The following is a 20,000-nucleotide window of genomic DNA, read 5'->3' on the forward strand; positions in this document are numbered from 1 at the left end:
GCTCCAGCCCACTGTCCGCATCCGGACAGTCATGGGTAAGCGGTTAGGGCGTCAGACTTGTAGCCCAAAGGTTGCCGGTTCGACTACGACTCGCCAGGGTGGTGGTGGGGGGAGTAATTAACCCGTTCTCTCCCCCATCCTAACTCCATGACTGAGGTACCCTGAGCATGCCACACTGCTCCCTTTCAGGCAGGGGTGAGGCATTAATGCACTTTTGTTGTGTGCCGTGTGCACTTGTGTACTGTGGAGTGCTGTGTCACAATGGCAATGGTGTTGGTGTTTCCCAGTTGGGCTTTCACTCTTCTCTTCACTTCTCTTTAGCCAAAACTGAGACTTTCAACTATGTTGAACTTGCGTTTTTCCCCGCACACCTCACCTGGCAGAAGCATAGTAGATGGTCCATGGGTCACTCAAAATCCCTGGGACACTGGCCATTTTGCTGTTTAATACACAACATATCGGTCCGAGAACTTGATCAGGTGAAGATCTATAACGGAAGTGTGTTTAAAAAAAAACAAAACAAGAAACATTAAAACGGCCAGTGTGCTGTTTTTTTTATGAGTCATCACTAGTGTTGTGACAAATTGATTGTTTTGAATGGCTCCTTTACCTGATGAAGGTCTAGGAGCGAAATGTTGTGTATTATAGAAAACAGCGACATGGATATATATATATATATTTATTTATTTTTTTCAAATTGTGAGACTCTCAACTCAAATGGACTTGACTGGTGCTGCTATTGTTTAAGAGGATGCAATGTTCAGCCGATTTTACACCATCAACTTGGCTCCACGCCATTGTGCATTGTGGGCACGAGGCCTCATCCGCATGGTGCTGCTAACTGTTTGCCGAGGGCACACTTAAGCAACGTTCGCATACAATACTCGCTTCTCACTCACTCGCCACTTGTTCATGAAACGTTCGCTAAACGTTTACACGGCTTTAACCGTCAATGCAAAAGCGAGAAGTACCGAACTCTGCATTCCAATTGGTTACTCGCTTACTTACCTTGCTTAAAGTTAAAATATTTTCAACTCTTAGTACAGAGACAAAATGGTCAAACAAAATGGTCTAACCTTCATAAGATACAGCATCTTTCTATAAAAATGTGGTCTTTCATTTTTTTTTAACTTCCCTCTGTCTCCTTCTGTCTTCTTTTTCCATTTTGATCTGGCACTATAAGGGAACACTATGCTTTAAATGATTGAAATTGAAATTGTTAGTCTGCTACCATTGTTGAAAGGTACACTGTGTAATATTTTTAGCACTTCATTTCCAGAATTCATGATGCCCATTCATAAATGTTCGATTTTTAACAAATACTTACCACCACCATCAAATTCTAAGTATTCATTATAAGTCAGTGTGAAAATAGTTGATACACTGACTTACCTACATATGCACATAGAGAACATACTTTACTTTGTTCATACAATATGTTCATGAAACCCAGACAAAGCCCTGAATTCAAGGGGCAAACATGAATAAATCTACATCTGTATTCACAGTTTTAGACAATTCCTATTCCCCCACTCGTGCAGACACATAGACATACACACATTTGTACACACACTATCTTTCTAACACACACACACATGCGCGCGCACACACACACAAAACCTCCTAGGCTAAGTTTCCCCACATTTTCCCCCACGTTCCTCGCCACCCTCATATGACAATGTGTCATTGTCGTCTGCGCTCCAGCAGGTTTCACTTGTACAGGAGTAAGCCCTCAAAAAGACCTCCCTCCTCTATTCTCTTCCTCTCTCCCTCCCTCTATCTCTCTCTCCCCCCCTTCTCTCTCTTTCTGTCTGGCTGAAAGTTACACGGAGGAAGGAAGTAGTCCTGTTCTTCCTCTTCTCGTGTGATTAATGTGTCACACATTAGAAATGCCATCTTGACTAATCCTATCCTTCAGGCTTTGCGTCCTCCACAGGTATTAGAGTGGAGGAGAATATAATCCTAAGATATTTGGAAGTGGAGTATAGGCAAGTTGGGTGGAGTGGAGTGGAGTGGAGTGGAGTGGAGTGGAGGATGGGTTGGATTGAGGGAGTGGTGGTGGTGTGAGGAGGGGAAACATCTGAAGATCTGGCACACCACGTCACGTCACGTCTCAGAATTCGATCTGCCTGGTAGGTGCGTGATATACCCAACCTCATTCGAGAGACTTAGACAGACACTGACAGTCGAGAGCACTGACAAGCCTCTCCTCTAATGCTCTTCCTTTTTTTCTTCCCCCCTGCTCCAGAAGTGAGCGTGCCGTGCTGTGAATAATCTCACGGCAGACATATCCTTGCCTCCTCCGATTTTCACTTCCCTGAGATGAAGCTGTTTTTTTTCCATCGCTACTTTGAGATTTTTCTTGACATTCTTCTTCTTCTGAGTATGGATTTTCACCTGGATGAGTAGCATTACTAAGTACTGTTACAGTTCTACAATAGCAGTGAAGGTGCAGTGATTGTTGCTTTGATGCTCAGCATGTAGTTTACTGTGACTTGTCTGATTCCGTACCATAAATCCTAAATAGTGTCTGGTAATATTGAAGTTACAACACAATCCAGCAATCGGATGGTCGAAGGAGGGAAATAGCCCATCACTTACTACTTATGACTACTTGAAATAGTTTTATTGCGTAAAATGTCTGAGAAGCCACTGTGTTGTCTATGCCTGTCTTATGGTCATATACGGTAGGCCTGCATCAGTGGTGGGGAACCTATGTCTTGAGGGCCGTTTACGGGTTGAAGCCGTCTAATCCGGCCCCTGGTATAATTTTAATGTTATGCAGCTTCACATGAAATATGACATATTTTGTATAGGAATCTTAGAAATTACATTTGCAATAGCATACAATTATGTTATATTTCAGGGGGCCTAGAGAAGGTGTGGTCTGCTGTAAAGGTGGCTGCCTTCAATATAGGCCTGAAATGCAATGGGAAATCCTGGTTTGTGCTCGTAGTCTGGCCCTTGGTGGAATTTTATGTCGCCCCTCGAATGAAAAGGGTTCCCCTCCCCTGTCATTGTGTGGAAATGAAATGGAAGGCTTAACTTGTCGTCACATGAGCAACACAGTCTTAAACACAACAACAGGAACAACAAAAAGAAAAGCACAGGACCCTGTTTCTTGAAAGCTTCGTTGCTAACCAGTTAGCAACTTACTAGGTTCCCAATGGGAAATTACATTGCAACCAAGTAAGTTGCTAACTTAGTTAGCAACGTTGTTGTCGAGAAACACACCCCTGAACATAAATTCTCAAGACAGAGTCTTGCTACCAGCAATCTCAGCATGCCCTCTGGTCAATGTTCTGAACTCCACCATGCTGACATTCAGTCTGCAAATCAATCCATAATTTTTGTCAGCACCCACATGGCACTTTCAGTGTGTTGTTGTTGTTTTGTGTGCGTCTCTCTCTGTGTGTGTGTGTGTGTGTGTGTGTGTGTGTGTGTGTGTGTGTGTGTGTGTGTGTGTGTGTGTGTGTGTGTGTGTGTGTGTGTGTGTGTGTGTGTGTGCTCAAAAAATATGTCAGAGAATAGCTGTAAAAGAAAGCAAATAAATTCATACAATGGTCTCCAAATCACATGCTTCATCACAAGACCAAATTGCATCTTTTCTAAAATCCCTATTGCAACAACCCTCCTACCACAGCAAAGAATTTTTTTTTTTCAAATGTACGTACTGTACTTCGTAACTGTAGTGTACTGTAATGCACCATTGCGACTGCATGTTTACATGCAGATCACGCATATGCAAAATAGAAGAGAAAGGAGATGAAGGGGGAAAAAAGAGAGGGAAGAAAAAAAACAGCTGAGAAATCAGAGCCAATTAGAGTTCACTATGCATCACGCACATGACCCTCTGCTCCGTCAGACGGTATAGGTCTATCACCTGAGGCAAGGGAGAGGGAGAGGGCGGCGTGCCTTGCCTCGCCTCGCCACTCCGCTCCGAACCCCAACCCCTACCACGCTTCGCTTCACCACGTACTGTATGACAGCTCAAGCAAGAGAATGATTCTTCATGTGTCAATGATTAAATAGCAATTACCTCAGAGACGGCGGGCAGGCGAATCAGGAAACGCCGCCGCGAGTCATGCCACATGTATACTACTATGGCAGAGTGAGCGGGAAAAGAGACTGAACCTGAGCCCTCTGTTTCTGTTCCGTAGGTTGCCGCCGGCGACCGATGGCGCATATGTGGCCCCTGAGGGTACGAAACGCAAGCATTACACACTGGCACCGTCGCCACATCACGTAATGTACAACACAAGGATATGAGGATGCATGGGGATAAATGCACACACGAATATAAGGGTATCAGGATATTGATGTGACACATGTCAATTCTTCAAGTTTTGTTGGTTTCAGACATGCACGTTTTCATCTTTTGACATGTTTCCACGGTGAGACTTCCGTCTTCATCAGAGGCTCACATGGATGTGGAGGAAGGTCACCCCTCCGCAATATTAGCTGTTTTTAAAGCACGTCACAGATTGACATCCATGTGACCTTCTGATGAAGACGGATGTCTCACCGTCGAAAGATGTCAGGTAAAAGATAAAAAAAACTTTTACGTGTCTGAAACAAAAGATATTTGCGGAGTTGATTTCACTCTTAGACATAATGAACGTCATGCATCTTAATAATAATTGTACTTGTATAGCACTGTATCATACAAGGCATGTAACTCAAAGTGCTTAACAAATGGGAAAAAACATCATTGTTAGAGACATAGGATAAAATAGGACAAACATCATACACTCACACCACCATATCACATTAAAAGTATACAAAAGACTACTGTACACTGTATGGATACAATAATACAGTAGGCCTACATGGATACAAGGATAGCAAATTACCACAAACATAATATACAGTAGATATAAAATAAAGTAAGACATGGAGGGACATCGCATCTGACCACAACTTCCTGCTCTGTCCCCTATAGGAACTATATAGAATTAAATGATAATATATACTTTAGATAATATGTTGAAGATACTAATAATAATAATGATAACAATAGGCTAAATAATAATAGATCGGCTTTATATAGCTATTTTCACTGTACTCAAAGCCACTTTACAGAAAAATTCCCACATAATCTCGAACACTCACTCAACACTCACTCTACACACACACACACACACACACACACACACACACACACACACACACACACACACACACACACACACACACACACACACACACACACACACACACACACACACACACACACACACACACACACACAAGCACACAAAGATACCCCATGTCATCAGATAAGGGGCCCTTGAAAAGAGTGCTGACAGGTGCATTTACATAATGTGTTTCACATTTAAGTCCTCATGACATGCAATATGGATTTGCTACTAAAGATAGCAATGACTGACATACTATACTCTATGTGAATCGCATTATTTCCAAATATATGACTACTCAAAAATATAAATTACTACAATTGTTAACAAATATCGACATGCAATTTCTAATCAGATTAAAATATAGACAAAAATATATATGTTAATTAGAATACTATATAGTACTGTATATCTTAACAATATGTTAAGTACAGCTAGACAGGTAAAAATGCACTCGACAACTGCCGCGAGTACTTTAGTAAAGTGACACTGAGCGCTGTATGAATAAAACTGTTCAATTCTTCAGAGTGAGAACCGTGTAAGTGTGCATTTGTCTTCGTCAATAATAATTTCAAAAAAAGGTGGATTACCAGAGGAAACATTACCCTTGCTTGATTCAATTTCCCACCTCGCAGGGAAAAAGCTTAGCTCTCCACACCCCACCTCCAAATTATTATGGGCATATCTACTCGATTGGATAATTCAAGCATCGACCGGGGCTTACACCTGCTTGGGGGAATTAGGGAAGGGACCTTGAATAAATGTTGAATGAACGTTTAAACCTGTCAGACACGAGCGATACAGGCTAGGCATTCACACAACCTGCACTCCTGTTCTGTTCACCCACTTAATTCCGACTGAGGGATTCCCCGCCTGCTCACACACCTGCCTATTGAAATAGACCTCTGACTCTGGCAGCGAGAGAGGGGGAGAGAGAGAGAAAGAGAGAGAGAGAGGTGGAAGGAGGAGGGGAGGGGATAGAGGGATATAGTGGATGATAAGAGATAAAGAGAAACAGTGGATGGATGGAGAGGTAGAGAAAAAAAAACAGAGAAAGTGAAAAAGACAGGAGTGATAGAAAGACAGAAAGAAGGAGGGAGATGGGGAATGAGAGGAAGGGAGGGTAAGGGGGAGCGAGAACGAGAGAGAGAGAGAGAGAGAGAGAGAGAGAGAGAGAGAGAGAGAGAGAGAGAGAGAGGGCAGTGAAGCAGAGTCAAAAGCAATTAAAAATCTGATGCAAGGTCGCAGAGATCAGTCTACACACCCAAGACTGATACTATTAGGGTGTCAAAAAACACACGCACAGCATGAACATGGTTCCACACACACACACTGACAAACCCACGCCCCAACCCAAACACACACACTGACAAACAACACACAGAGAAGCCCCCCCCCCATCCATTACAACAGGCAGTGTGGCCCCATCCCTCCTCCACCGCCCCCTCCTTCTCTCTCCTCCACCGCCCCCTCTTCCGGGGTGTCACATGTGCGAGAGTGATGAGTGCAGTGGCAGTGGCATCGTCGGGCGGCGAGCGAGAGCGTGAGGGAGCGGACCCAGAGCGAAAGACAGTAAGCGGATGTTAACGTCCCACTGTGCAAATTTCTCCAGGTCGAGCGGAGGGAGCGAGCATCCTCCTAATCACCGTGCTGCCGTGGCGACGCCAGCTGCGGCCTAGCCCGCCCGTCTCTCCGCGCGCCCGCCTCTCCGCGCGCCTCACCGGCCGCCTGCCTGCGCACGGATTATCATTCTCATAGACCTCTCGCCGAGCTTTTAGCTAAATGAAAAATCTGCCGTTGCCTAGGGAGAAGGCACTGAGAAGATAAGAAGAGAAGAGAAGGAGAAGAGAGAGAGGGGGGGGGAAGGGGGGGCGGGGTATGGAGAGGGGGGGAAAGAGAGAGGAAAAAGGGGGAGTTTTTTTTTTGACGGCTGAGATGCAAGAGCTGGTGCAAATAGGACATGTCTACTTTATTTTTCGGAACACTTTACTTCAGTGATACAAAAATTACACACACACACACACACACAAAGCAATATTAGGTGTGCGTGTGTGTGCATGTTTTTGTATCTGTGAGTGCTAGTGTGTGTGTGTGTGTGTGTTTAAGAGAAGAAAAGACAGTAAGAGAAAAGTAGAGAAAGAATGAGGCAAAAACACAGAATACAAAGATATGAAAGGACAACAGAACTGCAGAGAGAGAGAGAGAGAGAGACAGACAGACAGAGAGAGAGAGAGAGAGAGAGAGAGAGAGAGAGAGAGAGAGATCAATGTATTTACACGTTTCATTTGCAGCAAGTTCTTATGGCCTCATTAGTTTAACTCCCATCTCTCTACCTTCTGTCCCGCGGTGATGGGTGATCTGTTATTCTATTGTTCTTACGGTACTCTTCCACTCTTCCCCTCTTCCACACATCCTTCTCTCTCTTTCCTCTCTCTCTCTCTCCCCCCTCCGCCCCTTCCCATACTCTCTTTTCTCTCTTTCCCCTTACTCATCCCCCTCTCACAATCTCCTCCCCACCACTCCGTCGACTCAATTAAATAATTCCAACAAAAACATTGTGTAAAAGCACTTTGATAATTTATAATACACACCCGTTTCCCTTCATTTTCTTTCCTTTTCCTTGCACAACTCCACGACCACCTTGGCAGAAGACCCGGAGTCATCATTCAAAAGACTGAGAACTTGGGGGGAAGAAAACTGTTAAAAAAGAAGGAACAAACAATTCGGAGATGAAAAAAAAGACAAGAAGACAAGCTAAAAAAGAGCATGAGAAGAAAAGCAAGGCACGGAATAGAAAATAAAAGAATAACTCAAAAGGAGGGGAAAAGACATTAAAAACAAATCAAACAAACAAGCGAAAAAAAGAACGGAAAGCGGCAGTGAAGCTATAGTCAGAGGGAGTAATGGTCTTGTTAGAGAGGGGAGGTTTACGGTATAGTAATCTTCAGACACGCTTTGGCCTGCCCTTCCCTTCCCTTTCCTCACCTAAAGCTAATGGAGTCCTATTACTTCTGTCTTACCTTAGGCAAAGACACGGACATACACACATAAGCGTGCGCATCGCAACACACACACACACACACACACACACACACACACACACACACACACACACACACACACACACACACACACACACACACACGCACACACACACAGAGGGCTCCAAATGGTTGTATTACTCCTGCCTCACCTAAGGCTAATGGATCCCTATTAGCCCTTTAATACTGACATCTGTAGCTGCGCTAGCTGGCGCTGCCATGAACCAGACTGGGGCTAACAAGGGCAATGAATTTGGAAGTCGCCGACAGCCTCCCAGTGGACCTAGGCCTCCCTCTCATTACAAGCCTATCAGGATCCATTCTGTTGGCCCTGGCTGGCTGTGTATAGCTATAGCTATGGCTATAGTCGCCGAGGGGAGGACCTACATTACAATTAGGTGATACGTTCACCGTAGTCAGTGTATATTGCAGAGAAGGAAGGCAGGTTGGAGGTAGGGGTAGGGATGAGGCGAGGGCCGGATAAAAAAGGCTTGGGGCCCCTTGGCTACAGATGGCTCTAGGTCCACACGGAAGACACAATTCGTACAAAATTACATAGACAACGTCATTATTCCAGTTCAAGAGTAGTATTAATAAGATTGAAAATGCTACCTGACATGGCAGACCAAGTTCTCAATACCGCATCTTGTAACATTTATCCAATGACATTGTTTTTCCCCCTTTGGCCAATTGGGCCCCCTGGCAGGTGAGGGCCCCTAGGCTGCAGCCATATCTAGGCTGTGCGTTAATTGGCAAAGTGGGGTTTAACAGGACTGGCCGCGCACAAAAGGCTGAACAGAACACAACGGCCAAGACACTGACAGAAAAACCAGTGTCTTCTTGCTGCCACCACGCCACACTTTGATGTGAAACTGGCCTAACTGCATGTGTTTACCGAAAGCAACCAGGCAGCCAAGGTCATTGAGCAAGTTTTGCCATGAACTTACTTTATGTGCTCTGGATAGGATATTGACATGTTTGATTTAGCATATTAGAGAAGGGGGCAGGCTTGTCAACCTGGGACAGTCGAAGACATTCCATTCTAATTTGCTGAACCACGTCATAGCCAAATAGCATAATATCAATTCACTTTTGACAAATTTCACCCAATTTGCTTTCCCCAATGCAAATTCACTTTGGTTGCTAAATTTACCAGCCCCCCGGAGAGAAACCACGACTTCTGTCACTCTGGTCGCTTTTGCTGTACACACACAGCAAGAGGTCTGGCTGAAGTATGGTCAGTAGGGGAAACAAATGCTAAACCCCAGAATTTGTATATATTTTTTTATTTCAGTCTTATTTGGCTTCAAAACTATTTGGCTTCTTTCAAAGGAATGTATTCTGCTATGCACCCCCCACCAGCCCCCCTCCTCTCTCAATTCTGTCCCTGTTGCCGCCATTCAGATTATCCCTTTGGCCACGGTCAATCTATCGGGAGAATAATCACTCAAAGAAAGAACTGTCTCCAGGACCGATGGATGGATGGAGGGAGGGAGGGGATGGTTGAATTTATGCGGGGTGGGTGGGTTTGTGTAATGCAGAAGGGTGGGTCGTAGGTACCATGTTCGGGTCTTAAGGGGTGGAAATCCAGTTTCCTTGCATATCGGCTAAAATAAGAAAAATAAATACTTGATCCTGTTGACATGACTGTCATAATACTTCACCCCCAAAGAGCAACGCTCCACCTCCCTTTAGATAAATAAAAATAAATAAGAAAAAAAATGACTGAGGAAAGGACAACGATGAAAAGACAGGATGCAGATTCCGACAAAGTCTATCACGCCTCGAGTCTTAGCCTAAGCGTAAGCGTCATTCCTCCCCTGGTGTTGACCGTGCTCAGGGGCTGTCAAACGAATGCCTTCGCTGCTGCGAAAGGCAAAAGCCCCTGGCGGCGCGCTGGGGGCCAAATCCAATTTGGGTGGTGGAGCCAAACGTGTAAGCTAATCTGTACGTTAGCGTTAGCATTGGTCCTCCTGGCACGGGCACTGTCTCCCCCACCCCCCCAGAACTCCCCTCTCCTCTTTTCTCCCTCACTCCCCCTCCTCTCATTTCCTCCCCTCCTCTCGCTGCCTCACGCTTTTCTTCTCCTCTTCTCCCCTGCACTACTTTCCCTCCACTCCCCTCCCCTCCCCTCCCTTTCCCTCTTCTGCAGTTCTCTCCTATGCTCTTGTTCCCTTCCTTTCCCTCCCTCTATTCCCTCTCTCTCCATCTCTCTATTATCCCTCTCCTTCCCCGTGCTGCCTTTTTCTCCCATTGACTCCTCTCCTTCCTCTTCCTCCTCATCCCTTTCCATCTCCCCACCTTTGACTCCTCTCTCCTGCCTTCTACTCTTACTTCTCTCCTCTCCGTCCTCTCCATCCCTCCACTCTTACTCCTCTCCTCTCCACTGCTTCCTCTTCCCCTCCCCTCCCCACACCCCCACCCACCCCTGGAACCTGCATAAAGTGTGCTGTTGCCGAGGGTGATAAGCCCTCTAGCCCCCGTTAGGAAGCCGGGGTTTAGGGCCCCCCATTCTTCCCTCCCAGTTCCCGCGGGGGGCCCCCAGATCACTGCAATACATTTATCACTTTACCTGTCTCGGAGACCTATTAAAGATTAAGGTCAGGCCCTTCGCAAGAACGCCAAGCTCCTCACTAGCTTTAAATACTTTGAGAAATTCACAAGTCAAGAGGCTTATGCTTTCTTAGCACGGGTCTTGGTAACAATGGAAATTCTAATATTAAATATAAAAATGGCTGACAGGAGATTTTTTTTTCTTTTTATTCCTTCTTTTCTTTCTTTCTCTTTTTTACTTTTCTCTCTCCCTCTCTCTTTCTTTTCCTATTTCTTTCGTCTTTTCCTCCATATCAAAGTAAAATACCCTTGCAGTTTGACAAGGCAAAGACCCCAAAAAAATACAGAGTTTCTCTGACGGACACAAATCCCATCCAATCATATCACATGCATATTTCTGACCCCGGAAAAATGGTTTAAGATGGGTGGGGGTGAAATCTGTTCACAGTGCTCGCACACACACACACATACACACACACACACACACACACACACACACACACACACACACACACACATATACACACACACAATAAATCTTTTGCGAGGCACACCACCACACCACACCCCACCACACAGACACATGTTCATTTTTGCTCCGGTGACGTTTAATGAAATTTCGATAACGGCCACTCTTTCAAGCCCTTTCTGCTGAGTTTGAAGTGTCTCGGAGGCATCTCTCCTGATGGCTGCCACACTTTTTAAAAAGTTATGCGAAGTTCAAGAGCGCTTTATCACTGAATTCATTACAACGAGAACGCAGTGCCCTAAAGCCTGCAGCACTGACGATGGCTCTTACACTCGCAAAGACAAATGGAAATGGAAGCTTGCTATTGCTTATTATATTATTACTATTGAGCCGGGGATAGACTAACTCTCAGCCGATGGCTATGACGAGACGAGGCCATGAACAAAACATTTCTGCTTTGCACGATGATTAAAAACGCAATGTACTGCTATGTGTAAATGCCTTGGTGCAAAAAATGACTGGATGGTGAAATGTGAAATGTATGCAAGAGTGAGCTATACACGGTTAATATATGTGTAAGGATGTGTGAAATGTCCTGTGTGTTATGTCTTCTGTATGTATGTATGTATGTAGGCCTATGTATGTATGTATGTATGTATGTATGTATGTATGTATGTATGTATGCTACTGACACCTTAATTTCCCCCTATAGGATCAATAAATGATACTCTACTCTACTCTCTACTCTTACAGTTTTTTTCAATTGCTAACAAGCGCTTACCCATACTTTGGATACTCTTAACACAGACTACCACCTACCAGCACAATTGGCCAAACAGTTCATTTTCTTCTCAAAAGCACACACTGTTAAATATACACAAAGAAATGCATTCATTGACTGCTGATTGTGTGAAAAAGGCATGTAATGTGTCAACTGTATGGCAATGGAAAGCCCTTGGTGTGCTAACTGTATTAAGAGTTTTGCAAATGTCGTTGAGGTTTGGACAAAAGCTTGTTAGCAATTGAAAAAAAACTGCAATGCATGGTGTTGTGAGTGTGGTTCCAGAAAAAAAGTGTGAAAGTGAAGGTGATGAACGCTTACTTTGATCCTACTTGGTGTGATAAATGAGACATGAAGCCATTGTAAATCTGTGTACAAACAAGGTGCTCTTCAATCAAGTCTCCTATGCCAACTAAAGTGCACTAACGTTGTTTGTTTTTCACCTTAACTGCAGAGTGAACCATCCATAAAAGGCAAAGTGTGATGTAAGGTTTGCAAAGTCGAAAGTGTTTTCAGGTGCCAAATGAAAAAAAAAGAACACATGCTAAGGTTGAAAGTGAAGATTGTAAGACAGAGACAGAGACATTGTTTCAAGAGAAATAAAAAACAATTTTGAAGCAACATGCAAATTATAAAAACATGTCAAAGCTTTTTTATTGCAATTTCTGTTCTTGAAATCATACAGTAGCATACAGCTAAAAGGGTGAACCGGACCAGTTCGGGTAAAGGCTCATAACTTTGTATTTTAGACAAAAACATGCATATTTTACTGTCATTACATTTACAATGAGGATGAGACAAAATCCAGAGTGTCAGCTTTCATTTCCTGGTTTTTAAATTAAGACGTGTTTTTATTACATCATGGCATTTCTTTTTGATGGGCGAAAGTATTGAAACATATAATCTTAAGGAAAATCAAATGTAATATTTGGTGGCATAACCCTTTTCGCATACAGTATTTTACTCTCATTTCATGCAAAATTGTAGCAACTTGTGCGTACAAACAATACAGACACTGAAAGCCTCTCAGCTACCACAGCGACATGATCAGACCCGGTTAACAGTGTTGCCAGATTGGGCTGTTTCCCGCCCAATTGGGCTGCTTAGGATGGCCGTGTGCGGGTAAAAATGGCATTTAGTAGAAAAAACCCGCACAATTTTTGCCATAGAAATCAATAGAATTGGGCGGGATTTTGTGCTTCTAGGCGGGTTTTGAACATTTTTTGGGCTGGAAATCATCAGCCTCATCTGGCAACCCTGCCGGTTAAGGGCCATTACATCACGTTGGCCAGAGGGGACACAGATCAGGGGCCAGATGAAGGGAGCTTGGGTGGCATACCGTAACCGCGGTGACTGGAAGTGAACTCAGAGAACTCTCACTGTGGATGCCAGCAGATGTACAAATTAAGAAGTAAAAAAAAGCAAAACAAAACAAAACAAAAAAACGGGAAAAAATGTCGGATAAAACTAAAGAACAAGACAGAAGATGAGGCAAGGGTAGAATTTGGTGGGGTGCTTGAACTGTAGAGTGTGACAGGATGGAGGTGGGGAGGAAGAAAGACGACAAGAAAAGAAGAAGACGATGAACAGAGAGAGTACAGGAAAGGGAAAGGCGACATATGTAAACTTAATCGACTGTAATGAAACATTTAGTCAGACAGACAACCTTGGGTTAAATAAATGCTGGCCATGAGGAGGATTCCTCCAGTGCATGCTGGCTTCATTAGCTCCCACATCTGGACGCTGCTGCTGCTGTGTGTGTGTGTGTGTGTGTGTGTGTGTGTGTGTGTGTGTGTGTGTGTGTGTGTGTGTGTGTGTGTGTGTGTGTGTGTGTGTGTGTGTGTGTGTGCGCGTGTGCGTGCGTATGTGTGTGATACTTTCTGTGTACAGTGTGTGTGTGTGTGTGTGTGTGTGTGTGTGTGTGTGTGTGTGTGTGTGTGTGTGTGTGTGTGTGTGTGTGTGTGTGTGTGTGTGTGTGTGTGTGATACATTCTGTGTACAGTGTGTGTGTGTCTGTGTCTGTGTATGTATGTGTGTGTGTGTGTGTGTGCGCGTGCGTGCGTCCCTACATGCTTGCATGTGTGTGTGTTACTCTCTGTGTACAGTGTGTCTGTGTGTGTGCGTGTGTGTGTGTGTCTCTGTGTGTGTGTGTGTGTGTGTGTGTGTGTGTGTGTGTGTGTGTGTGTGTGTGTGTGTGTGTGTGTGTGTGTGTGTGTGTGTGTGTGTGTGTGTGTGTAATAGACTCGCCGGGTACAAAGCATCTCCTGTGAGCCTGCTGATGACGTTCTTCCCCATAGTCTTCTCCGCGCAACCTATAGCACCCTGCCAGCTGAACCACGCACTAACTTCCACCCAGCTGACAACTAAAATTGTTTTCCAACTGCAGTTAGTATTTGTTTGTTTCTTTCTTTTCTTCTTGTTTCCTTGTGTATTTGCTCTTTGACTGTGCCCCCACTCTACTCAGGGAGACCAAAGGTCATCACATGTACCGTATAAATTGATGTTTTTCTGCGTGTATGTGATATACTGTAAGCATATGTTTGTATTCTAGTATATTTCCTATGGGATAGATGGATGAAGTAGCCTATTTTGTCTTTTTCTTGCTTGTGTTTTTGCAACTTGAACTCTAGCTGTGACATGCAGCCGCAGTAACCATAGACACTAACGTTTATTAGTGTTCCGGTGGTTGAAGTGTCAGTGGTGTGGAGCGCTGGGCTAGGGTGGGGGAGAAATAGGGCCCGGGCACTTTTGGCTTAAAGGGGCCCCTCATAATTACCGGCACAGAACTGACTCACCGGTGGGCCCCACACCCTCGTGGGCGCCTATTTTCAGAAATGTAAAAAAAAACATTTATGAAAATACGGGCCCACAAGGGTGTGGGGCCCACCGGGAAATGCCCTCTATGCCAGATGGCCAGTTTAGGCCTGGTGAAGTGAAAAAGTACACCTCAAAAGAAGCTAAGAAGAAATTCCGTCGAGGAATATAGTGCAAATGATTGGAAGAGTTGTTTGTATTTATTGAATTTCTTGTGGAAACACTATTGTTTGTGTATGTGTACATACATGTGTGTGTGTGTGTGTGTGTGTGTGTGTGTGTGTGTGTGTGTGTGTGTGTGTGTGTGTGTGTGTGTGTGTGTGTGTGTGTGTGTGTGTGCGCGCGCACGAGTGCATGTGTGTGTGTGTGTGGATGCGTGTGTGTGTGCGTGTGTGTAGTAAAACACCTCTCTCCACGGAGAAAGCAGCAGCAGAGCTGCAGGGACCTCTGAGCGCTCCTGAATAGGCTTTGTTGGAAGTTGATCTGCATAATATAAAGCCCTGGCAATACAGTACGCGAGCAAGAGAGTGAGTGAGTGAGTGAGTGCGTATACACTGTGGCTGGAGCAGGAGTGTAAAGAGAGATGCCTGGGAGCGTTGGCTGATCGCCATTCGCGTTAAACTGGATCACGGCTAGAAACGGCTCTTTATTTCCCTCTCTTGCTCTTAGCAGCGTAGTTCGAGGGACTCTCTCTCTCTCTCTCTCTCTCTCTCTCTCTCTCTCTCTCTCTCTCTCTCTCTCTCTCTCTCTTTCTCTGACTTGATTTGGCTTGGGTCTTAAATTGGGAATTCTTCCTTCCTACAGACATATACCTTCACACAAGCACACACTCACACACATGCATGCACACACACACACACACACACACACACACACACACACACACACACACACACACACACACACACACACACACACACACACACACACACACACACACACACACACTGAATCGAACCCATCCCTATTCGTTTGCTCCCACTGACCCCACAACACATACACCCCCCCACGCACACACACACACACACCCATCCCCCCTCCACTTCCACCCCAAGAAACAGCAGGTCACTGGTGCCTGGATGTCTATAAAACCTTGTACTGTAAATGACTTACTATGACCTATAATCTCAACAGTTTTGCCGGGAAAAAAACCAACATTTCACTAAGTCTAAGGTTTTGTTTGAATATGGCATGGCCGCGTTCCCCCCAAGAAGCCATATACTGTAGGAAATCCGTGAGAACAGGAGAGAATGGCTCCGGGTATGGGCATATGGCATGTTTATCAATATTTAAAACACGTCATTCCTCGGCAAAGTCTAAAGGAATCTAAACGCACTTGGCGTACACAACGCTTCGACAACTTATAGCTGCCTGCGGAACCCGGCCCGCTCTGATGCAAACAGTAACGAAAGTGGGTTTTTTTTTCCCTTCTCGGGGGTTAGGTTTTGTTAAAAAGAAAACATCTCCCTTCCACACATCACGTCAAACAAAACACCACAAAAAGGTTTTTTTTTTGTCAAACAAATAGAGGAAGTGTTTATGAAATTTGGCTGTAGTCTGAGTGGAGTGGTGGGGACTTGTGTATGCATTAGGCGGGCAGGGGATGGATTCTGGAGCCTTTCTACCTTTTATTTTTTGCAATGCAGCTGTTTCTCTATGGGATGGGCTGGGCTGGGGCTCTTTAGAAAAGCCCAAATGCTCTGTCCTAAAACCCACCACTGCCCCCCCCCTTCGTATTTAGGTCATTGTGTTTGTGTTAGGGATCAAGGGGACTATCTTTCAAGACGAAAACGGAGAAGCTAAGCACAGTTTGCCAATAAATATGCCAAGCTGCTTTTTTTTCTTCTTTTTTTTTTTTTTGCAGGGACGGAAGGCGAAATTTAAATGAGCTGTAAAATAGTCTGAAATGTAAGTGATGTTAAGGCCCCACTGCGGTACAGCACGAGGGGGAATGAGCTCGCCTTCACCAAATTAAGCGCATAGTATCCCATCGTCGTTGTATCTGCAGCATAAGTGAAAACACTGAAAGCTAATTTGGCCTCTTTTACAAGTTTCCGCTATGTGGTTAATTTGATTCTAACATCAGAAACACCCTGTCATTCATTGCTACGGCCTATATGATATCATTGGTCTGAGTAGGTCAGGTATCAGAGATATACATGCAGAAGATTCAAGAATATAGTCTTTTCCAATCATCTTTTAATTGTCTTTTCCAACAGTCTTTTAAAATCTTCTGCCAAACAAATCTCTGTGAGGAGTGAATTCTGGAAGAGTTGTGATGTTCTAAAAGCATTCCACCTTGGATATCAATTTGCTAATTTACTTCCCTATAATCACTAAACCGCATAAACCAAAGATGTAGAGTTTTAGGTCACAGTAACAATAGGCACAGGTTCAATCGGGCAAATTATAATGATAATAATAAAAAAAATGTTTCACCCTGGCAGTATAGTAACAACGCATCACCCCTTGAAGAAGGCGAGATAAAGCACCCCACCTCAATTATAACACTTAGCCATGATGATGATGACGGAAAAAAAACACTTCATGGGAAATTACAGTCTAATCTTAGTAATGTGGATTTTAGCCCATGAAAGACCAATGAAGAAGGGGGTGAGGAAAAGTTCCTTTAAGTACAGTATCTCAAACAATGCTTAATCACCTTGAGGCCATATTTAAATTTCCATTCAAATAAAAAAAAAGAGAGAGAGCGAGAGAGAGAGAGAGGAAAAAAGGGGGTGAACCTTCTCTTTTTCCACGGTTAGCGCAATCAAATGAAAGCTAGCTCTGTGCTAATTAAGAGCGTGAGCGTCTGGACTCCATTAACATATTTGGGAGACAGGCAGACGAGGCTTTGGCGAGCCGAGCTGCACCTCTCACAGCGTGAACGGTGTAGCTTAAAAGGGACGCAGGTCCTCACATAAGCACACACACACACACACACACACACACACACACACACACACACACACACACACACACACACACACACACACACACACACACACACACACACACACACACACATCAGCACCCCCCCCCCCCCCCCCCCCCCCACACACACACACACACACACACACATAGCCTGAGCAGTGTGGCTAAAAAGGGTCCCCCCTCCACACACACACACACACACACACACACACACACACACACACACACACACACACACACACACACACACACACACACACACACACACACACACACACACACACACACACACACACACAGCTTGAATGGTGTTGTTCAGACTGGGTTTAAAAGGAATGGCACAGTGTCACAGTCCAACGCAGGCCCTCTCTTTCGCTCTCATACACACACACACCCTCCCCCTCACACACACAGCCTCACAACCTCTCGGCATGATCAGTGTTACTCAGGCCGGTCTTAAAAGGGACGCAGCGGTGTTGTGCTCCATCGCAGGTCCACACACACGCACGCACGCACGCGCACACACACACACACACACACACACACACACACACACACACACACACACACACACACACACACACACACACACACACACACACACACACACACACACACACACACACACACAGAGCGTAAAAGGGACACTGCCACACCATGCTGTGCAGCATCGCAGGTTCTCTTGCCTCTCAAAAGAGGAGAGACGGGGGGAGGTGTGTGTGTGTGTGTGTGTGTGTGTGTGTGTGTGTGTGTGTGTGTGTGTGTGTGTGTGTGTGTGTGTGTGTGTGTGTGTGTGTGCTTGTGTGTGTGTGTGTTTGGGGGGGGGGGTTGCGCTGATGTAATTGGCTGACTGTCTTGTTATCCTTTTGTTGGTTGCAATTCCCTTGATTAGCATTTTGGAATATTTTAAAATATAATCCAGGGAATTGCGCTTCTTTACGTATTCCAATTAGCGATCACATTTAAGAGGGTACAGGATTCCGTCATATATTTACACATATATAGTATATAGGCTACATAAGTATATTTCTTCTCAAATAAGAGAATCCATCTAACCACAGCCCCTAATGTCCGGTCACTTTGTTTGAACTGCTAAATGAATTTGTCTGTGCGCGACATGTTGCACACTTATTATAATGCGTGTGTGTGTACAGACTTGTATGCATGCATGTGTGTGTGAGTTTAAGCAGTAATGCGTGTGTGTGTGTGTGTGTGTGTGCATGAGCATTTGCATGTGTGAGTGTGTGAGTGATTATTTTCAATATCTTATTTTTATGCTTGACATAACTTCACATTGGAGACTGGTCAAACGCAATTTCAAACTTCTGTGCAAACCCAGTTGCATAGATTTTTGACAATAAGGTACACTTCAACTTAAACTTAAACATGAATATTGACAAGGCTGTGAAACTCATATCAGGTTAGGGATGAGGGGCCTCCACCAGTGTCTATTATTAGCTAGGCCACGACCTCCTAGTGACGCAACACCTTCTGCGTTGCTTCTAGTCAGGCTAAGAGCACTGTAAATATTGTTTCTGATCTCCAGAAAAATCAGGAACTCCACCCACTTTGTTGGAAAACCAGTCAACCAGTACCAAACCTAGGGGGTCAGGTCAACCATGCCGTTTGGGAAGCGTTCATTTTTATGCTCTTGGTCAGACCAAGTCGCGAAGAGATTTGAAAATCGATGACAATCAGGCTAGTCTATTATTAAATTAATATTTTCCCTCCATACAACCAATCAATGTATGATTCTACGGTGACAGTTCACAATCCACTGTCCAATAATGTGTTTTGTATGCCCGTGTATGATGTGATGCCAAATATGTAGGCCTATATGTGACATTGTGGACAGCACAAAATAACCTAGCTATTGTGATTTGCTGCCAAGTTTATCAAGACTGATTTTAATTGTTAGTGTTATAAGTTTTTTTGGTTGTTTATGTTCATAAACTGCTGCCTGAATTCTGTCAGATTGAAGTAAACACCTCTGAAAAGGCTTTTCTGACAGTTGTTGTGTTTTTGACTTAATGTAAGCAGTGTGGATTGCTTGACCATGAAGCAAGATTTTTTTGTGTATATGTGTGCATGTTTTTGAGTGTGTGCACGTACAGTGTGTGTGTGTGTGTGTGTGTGTGTGTGTGTGTGTGTGTGTGTGTGTGTGTGTGTGTGTGTGTGTGTGTGTGTGTGTGTGTGTGTGTGTGTGTGTGTGTGTGTGTGCGCGCGCGTGCGAGCTTGTTTGTGCAAGCGAGCATGTATGCGAGCCTGTGT

This window comes from Engraulis encrasicolus, chromosome 12 (assembly GCF_034702125.1).
Source record: "Engraulis encrasicolus isolate BLACKSEA-1 chromosome 12, IST_EnEncr_1.0, whole genome shotgun sequence".
Classification (NCBI taxonomy): Eukaryota; Metazoa; Chordata; class Actinopteri; order Clupeiformes; family Engraulidae; genus Engraulis; species Engraulis encrasicolus.